Source organism: Vespa crabro, chromosome 22 (assembly GCF_910589235.1).
Source record: "Vespa crabro chromosome 22, iyVesCrab1.2, whole genome shotgun sequence".
Taxonomy (NCBI): Eukaryota; Metazoa; Arthropoda; class Insecta; order Hymenoptera; family Vespidae; genus Vespa; species Vespa crabro.
The window spans coordinates 208291-215912 of record NC_060976.1 but is presented as its reverse complement, the minus strand read 5'-3'; the positions used below and the strand labels follow the sequence as shown (position 1 = coordinate 215912).

The window sequence follows — 7622 nt, the reverse complement described above, 5'->3', positions numbered from 1 at the left end:
TGTGATGGCTCCAAAATAATCGTCCGCGATTTAGGTCTAAATTAAGCGTGAACGATTCATAACTGTTTGAATATCAGAAAGATCAACATCGAAATTAGTTGAAATTCTCTTTAATGATGCAATGATTCTAATGGAAGTAATATTTTAACGAACGATCACTGACTTTACTTCGCAAAACTATACTGTCTTTTATAATAAAAGTACAAGTTCGCGAACGAACAATGAGTCGCATCGACTGCATTGCACGCAATCTATTTCACTTGTCATTTAAATCGCATCATGCGACGAACAAACAGTGCTTTTACTTCAATATATTTATGTACATTTTAGCTACACGAATTTCCATTACATCATTGCTTCACGCTCATTTCCAATGACGTTCTTAAATTAAAAAATAAGAACTATATTGTTAGTATCATTGTTGTTAGAAAGAACTGTGTAAATTATTTAAGCAAGCGTTTAATATAAAAATATATTTACTTTGTCTTTACTTTGATACTTGTACAAAAAACATTCTGAGAGAGTTCCGATGTTTACTGTTTTTGTTTACATTACAATATGCCAACAATTGCCACATTAAAATTGTTCAGTATAGACAATATAAATTAAAATTATATTTAATAAAGGCAACGATTTCCAGTATAAAATTTAACATATCGGCATTTTAAATAAAAATTATTATTACACTTAACGAGCTATGAAAAGTTTAAGCGAATCTACAATTGCTTCAATATTTGTTTCTTGCTTTCCGTTTGAATTAAAGATCGTCTGAATTATTAGAAAATTATCATACTTATAAATTATTGAAGCTTATCTACATGAAAAGTGAGTATCTGGATGTTATTCAATCTTCTAAAAAATCTGCATATTTCATGTCTCATCTGTATCAATATTGTATAATTTAATGAGTGCATGAAGTCTTCGGTGCAGATTAGAGTAAAATGAACGTGATCTTTTTTTGTAAAAAATTTTTGAAATAATAGTTAAAATATGTAAACATATATTTGAATAAGTGAACTTTTAAAATATATATTTCTTACTTCTACACTACTATGAACTAACTGAAAAAGTTCTTTAAAGCCTTGTATACTGCAATATCCATTCAAAGTGTGCTACACCAGCTCTAAACTACCAGTCGTTATAATTTCGTATTTTTTCAAATTCCAATTGTCCTTCGGCACAAACAATTTGGCCCAGTCTATAAAACAATAAATTATTTTAATATAGATACGTTAAATAATCATTAAAATAATTCACTGACTTTATGTCTTACATAGCATATCGTTGAAATGTGAGATGGAATTTGAACAAGCGTCAACTCAGAATCATTATTACTATCGACTTCTATGCGTTTCAACCTCAGTAAACACATCTTTCACAGCATACATGCACATGTAAATTATTTTTTGCTTTTTTTCATACATAATGTACAACGTTCTTGTCTACGGGAAATTACTTTTCCGAGAAATGATATTTTTACATAAACGAATATAAAATAAATTCCGATAATAATAATATAGTTTTTATATAACTTTCTTCATGAACACCTTGTTGTAACAATCTATAGATTTTCGTAAATCTGCTCCAATTAACTGAATTACCTTAATTTGATATCTGATTGCATCTTCGTCCGATTTAGTATTACTTGCTATGTGCTCAAAGTTGTTGATATAGTAGTATATAATCTTAGAGTATGGAGTATTACACACATCCAGACACAATAATCGCATAAAGAGAAGTAATTATAAATCATCGAAGAAGCAACTCATAACTGAAAATTTTTTTCCCATGGATTTTGTACAGCTGTGTTTTATTTCCTAATAGGAGCTGATTCGCGATAAAAACACAAAACGTATTACTCTCTCCATTAGTACCTTTGAATACCAATTCCGTGGCTTCAATTACCTTGAGATGCATTTCTGGAATCTAGTAACAAATAAAAATTATACTCATCTATATTGAATTTGGATTGGATCGATTTATAAGTAAAACGATTTTAAAAATAAACTTCCATGTTTTAAGTTTCTTCTAAAATTCTCTCATGAGTCGATCTTGACAGAGTCGACTTTGCAGATGATTTAACAGAGCTTCTTGTCTATACTACTTAGAAACGTCATAGTCGATTAGATGTTAAGTGTTAAGTAATCTACTCAAGGGCAGAGTAAGGTTCTTTGACTTGTGATATATATATATATATATATATATATATATATATATATCATAGATCAAGTAAGATTTACTATCATTGATTACCTAGCGTATTATCACACTTCTAATATAAAAATAATAATCTTGTAATATTTTTAGCTACCACATTAATAAATTCGTTACACATATATCTAATAAAAATCCTTTATCTCGCCAGGTTTTTATCAAAGAGATACCACAACGATAATAATACATGTATATCATAATTTTCTTTCAGAAATATCTTGCAAAGATATTAATTAGAACAGAAGTTTTTATTAGACTCCAAAATCTACTTTCCAAGTACTTAATAAACAAGCTCTGTTACAATTATACTGGAACACATGAAATTCATACATTCAAGTAAAAAATAACTGCAGTTTGAAATAATCACAAAGATAATAAGATAACACGAATGTAAATAGTAATTGTAAGGACGAAGAATATTTCAATTTGACGACAAAAAATATATACTTAGAAAAATGAATTTGACTTAATCCTTTGTTCTATATCTGGTCTACTAAATATCATACTCTTTCTCTGGTCTTCTCCAAACTCAACTTTATACTCTTTACTCAATCGTTACTTTCTGTCAGTATCGTACTTAATACTTTTTTCTCTGACATTTCTTTTCATTGATCCATTCAAGACTGCTTTGTTCTCTCTGGTCTTTCCTTTTCTTACGTCATAGCCTTTTCATTCCCACTTGTATTCGTACCTACATATATAGAAATTGTTACTGTCCGTTTGTAAGATTGTTATCTGATGTCTTTTTTCATACCGCTTCTCGATAAACAAACACACTTCTCTTCTGTTTAATTTCTGGCTCTTATTTGATTATATAGAAGTCACATGTAAGACATGTTATTTCTTACTTCCATGACTCTTAGGCTAAAATTAGAAATCATGTATTAGTCCACAATTAAAATCATGTTTATAATCATTTCATATATATATATATATATATATATATATATATATATATATATATATATATATATTTGGGAAGGAACAGTATATTTCGATAGAAATTAAGTAGAAACTTTTTTCAGATGTAAAAAACATTCTCGCATTCGCAAACGTGATCTGCAATCGCAATTATTACGATATGAAATGATAAAAATAAAAAGTAATAATATATGTTAAAACGATCAAAAGATATCCAAATAAGTAATTATTCGTCGCAAAATGAATTTAACATTAGCAGTTCTCGACGCCCATGATGTATAGAAAAAGAATGATCAATTCTCGTTCCTCCAACGTCATCTCCCACACCTCGCCGATCACCATACTCGACGATCAAAATTCTAAGTAAGTAATAATTTTCGTGATGGTATGATATTCCAGCAGCCAATATACTTACGCGAGAGGCATCTGGAAGAATATTGGGCAATCACGTTGTTGCTTATTAAATATAGACCAATCAATTGTATTGAAAAAAGTTGTTACGTTATCTTTATAAAGATCGACGATAGTCAAAATTTTACGTAATATTTTTGACCATTATGATGTATACAGATATATATACATATATATATACCTAATGTTAAAAGAAAAGAGATGATAGAACAATGGATAAGGAAAGAAGTAACGGAATTTTCTTTTGCTTTCTTTTTGACATGTATCAAGTTACATTTTTCCCCCTCGGTTACTGCGTATAAAAATATGAAAATCATCGTTTTACATCGTTTTAAAATAGTAAAGAAGAAAAAAACATATCGAAGATATGTAAAAAAAGTAAAAAAGAAAAATACATACAAAAATAAATAAAAATATCAAAGATATAAAATGTTCTCCCATCAAATGTAGATAATCGTTTTTATCAAAAATGATCTTTTTTTAGAGAAAGAGTGTGTATGTGAGAGAGAGAGAGAGAGAGAGAGAGAGAGAGAGAGAGAGAGAGAGAGAGTGATAGAGAGAGAGAGAGATACTACTAAAAAAACATTTTTGTCTTCTAAATTTTGAGTCTTATAAAAAGGACTTCATCCATCAATCTCCATCAACGTTTTTCCACATGGAGTTATAAAATTTTAGTTATTTATTCTATTTCTCGACTGTCTCATTTCAGAATAGTCACTCAAAAAAAATTTTTTCTCATTAAGAATGAAAAGTACCGAAAGAGCAAAAAGTACCGAAAGTTGCAAAAACTGATGTTTCTAACATACATGTTACTCCTTATTTCTTAGTATACGAAAAAAACATTTACTCCAATATTTACATTATGAATACGAATATTTACTCTTTCGTTACGGCAGTTCGCTTCGCCAGAGAAATATCACTGAAGGGATACCGCACCGAAAAGTGTGCACATTGTACATCGATAATCTATAATGTTCATATTTATATCTTTCAACGGCACCTACATACTTAAACGTACATACATTTTCTTGTATGTATATTTGAGTGTTATGTAACAACTATTTCGCAATATTATATGAGAAACATGAAAATATGTACATTCTATGTATACTCAGTTATTTACATATTTATAGATTTTGCAATTATTATAAAAAAAATACAATTTAGGATAATTAATATATCAAATTATTCTTAGTAATTTAATTGAGAGTGGTAAATTTTAAAACAAGGATGGACATACAAAGTTACATTACAATATTAAATTCATATCTAGATTCGCTTCTTTTATTTGTATATCGATTGCATAGGAAACAACGCATCTTCTATTTCGCTTTTTGCTATAGATACATAAATTACAGGAAAATATCTTTATGTTTATCGCAGTGGTATTTATTACCTGTTCGATGATGATAATTTGTACTTTGATGATATTTTTCCAATATTTCCCTGATTAATTGCAACTAAAACTTGACTTTTTTTTATTTTATGTTTGTAAAGGCAATAAGCATTCCACATGCATTTGTCTAGTAAATGAAAAAAAAATTGCGGTACAATTTCAATGATTTTCGTATTGAATTCACAATGCTTATAACCATATCGGCTTTATCTATTATACACATTGAATTAATATTATCTAATATCCATATAGATTTTTGGATAACTTTTTTCCTTCATGACTAAATACCGTTGCAAATTTTGCCGTATGCATAGTACAAAGCATATATATTTCTTTTTTATGAGGTCACTTTACGAATGATAAATTATTGGATGAATGAGAAGATGTCTCTCTTTTCTAATCGATCATTAATCTTTGACATTCCTTCTACCTTTAAGATTAAATAAACCTGGTCTCGAATACCAGTTATCTACATAAAGGATATGGCTCTTTCCAAGATAACACATCATAAATGAATTATTGCTCTCAATTTTCCAATAGGCTTATTTTCGCTATCTATTACGATACATATTTCGGCATAAACAGTTATAACTTGTTTAAATTTTGTCTGATAATCATTGAGAATAAAGAATTTTATGCCAAATCTACTTCATTTTAAAGGAATGTATTGTTTTAATGACAGCAGCCGCCTTTTATACAATAGTAAACTAACGTCAATACACAGCCGTTGGTAAGGTTGAAATGATTGACTTTTCGTTTCGCACAGAACGTCATTGATATATTAAGAAAAACATACAGGTTTTTCGTTACGTTACGACATGTTACGAAAAACCTGTATGTGTTTCTTAGCATATCAATGAAGTTCCATACTTTGCATAAACGATCATTAGTAGGTCCGATATTATGGGTGAAATGTAGCATCCCTAACAATTTAAAATAACGATCTCTAGTCATTATTTCTGCAAAAATATGACTATGCAGTCATATGACAGAGTTTGTCTTTATTCCAGTACTGCATTAATGACAATTTTTTGTTGCGACTGGATTGCGTCGTTGGATCAGATAGGTGCCCCATCGCCACCAGCTGTCGATGTTCTTTCGTTTAGTACCGGAAACGATTTGGCCAGAGCACTTGGCTAGAGAGATGGTTACACTGATGGTAAAATATTATCAAGTATTGGCGAAAGCAAGACAATATTGTTGGACAGATTAGGTGTAGAAAAAAATTTTGACATTCAAAAGAGAAGGTCAATAATTTTTTTCTCGTTTGGCATAAACACTCACATAGGCCTTGAGTTTCAAAGGTAAATTGAAGCCAAAGGTAAATTCAATGGTTTCGAGGATTATCCCTCTTTTTGATTGACGCGAATAAAGATTCAAGCACATAAAAAAAAGAATAATAATAAACATTTCTTACTTCAAGTTTCGAGAAAGAATGAAATTTTTTTTCTTAGTAGTAAATGTAGCGTGAAGAACGTAAAAATCAATGAAAGAGTGAGAGAAAGAGAAAATAAAAAAATAAAAATATTAATATTCGTTACTATCAATAAATAATTACTTCTGTCGCGTATCAACATCGTACACCATAATAAACTTGGCAGGTATTAAAAATTGATTATTAAGAACTCCCATCCCAAAATCTTGTTTAACGTGTAGCAATAATCTCTTCATAATTCTCTATAATTTATATATTTAATCAAATATATAAATGTCATAATATCGAATAGCAATTTCCATATCGTTCTTTTTTTATTCTTTTTATATTTTTTTCCTCAATTTTTTATTTTTTTTTCTCCTTTCCATTATGACAAGAACATTTTGAAAAATGTCAACAAATCATAAATGTTTGATCCATTGAATCAAGATGCTATGACGAATTTGGTATTTTTAAGGAATATCCTAGCGAAGAATTAGAATATGAACGTTTCCTAGATTGTTAGTGTAATCGATTATTTATATGCATTTGTGTATACCATTCGATAATGATACATTGGTGATATAAAATCGACAAATATATAGGGTGTCTCAAAAGCATGAGACCAAACTTATACTACGTATTACTAAGGTCTAAAAAATGAAAGAAGTTTATGTAAACCTATATACAAAAATGCTTTATTGAAAAGATTTATGCTTTTTATGTATATACTAATATTTTGAATGAATTTCCGTACATAGGCACATGCTTTTACTAATAATAAATGAAAATTATACGTGTGTACGCAAAACAATAAATCGCCGGCTAGAAACATCAAAATTGAAGGAAAAAAGAAAAGAAAGACAAAAAATATGTTTTCTCCTCCACTTTAGATTCTAGGGAACTTTTAAACTCATTTGCTATCTTTCTCTTTGTTTATAAGATTGATTTCACGGGATGTACGTATAATGGAATTGAAATTATTATTAATATTATTGTTATGATTATTATCATCAGAGAATGAATACCGATATGTATTACGATAGGGAGAGAGAGAGAGAGAGGGAGAGAGAGAGAGAAAGAGTTATTATTACTATTCTTGCCATTGTTGTTATTATTATTAATAATATTATTATTCTATTGTTATTGTTATTGTTGTTATATTTTTAAAATTGTTGTTGTAATTAATATTGTCATTATGATTATTAATATTAATATTATTATTATTATTGTCAGTATTATTACTATGTTATAATACTAACAATA

At 28.6% G+C, this 7622-nt stretch overlaps 1 long non-coding RNA gene across 2 annotated transcripts; it reads right to left on the bottom strand.

Moving 5' to 3' along the window:
- Positions 1-576: 576 nt before the first annotated feature.
- LOC124431685 lies at positions 577-3458 on the bottom strand. Of its 2 annotated transcripts, XR_006944069.1 has the most exons (6): positions 3387-3458; positions 2969-3078; positions 2662-2905; positions 1602-1926; positions 1274-1442; positions 577-1198 (listed from the first exon to the last, which is right to left on the bottom strand). It is a non-coding gene; the product is annotated as an uncharacterized LOC124431685 (long non-coding RNA). The 2 variants fall into 2 exon arrangements; XR_006944068.1 differs by having other exon boundaries at positions 1274-1926.
- Positions 3459-7622: the final 4164 nt, after the last annotated feature.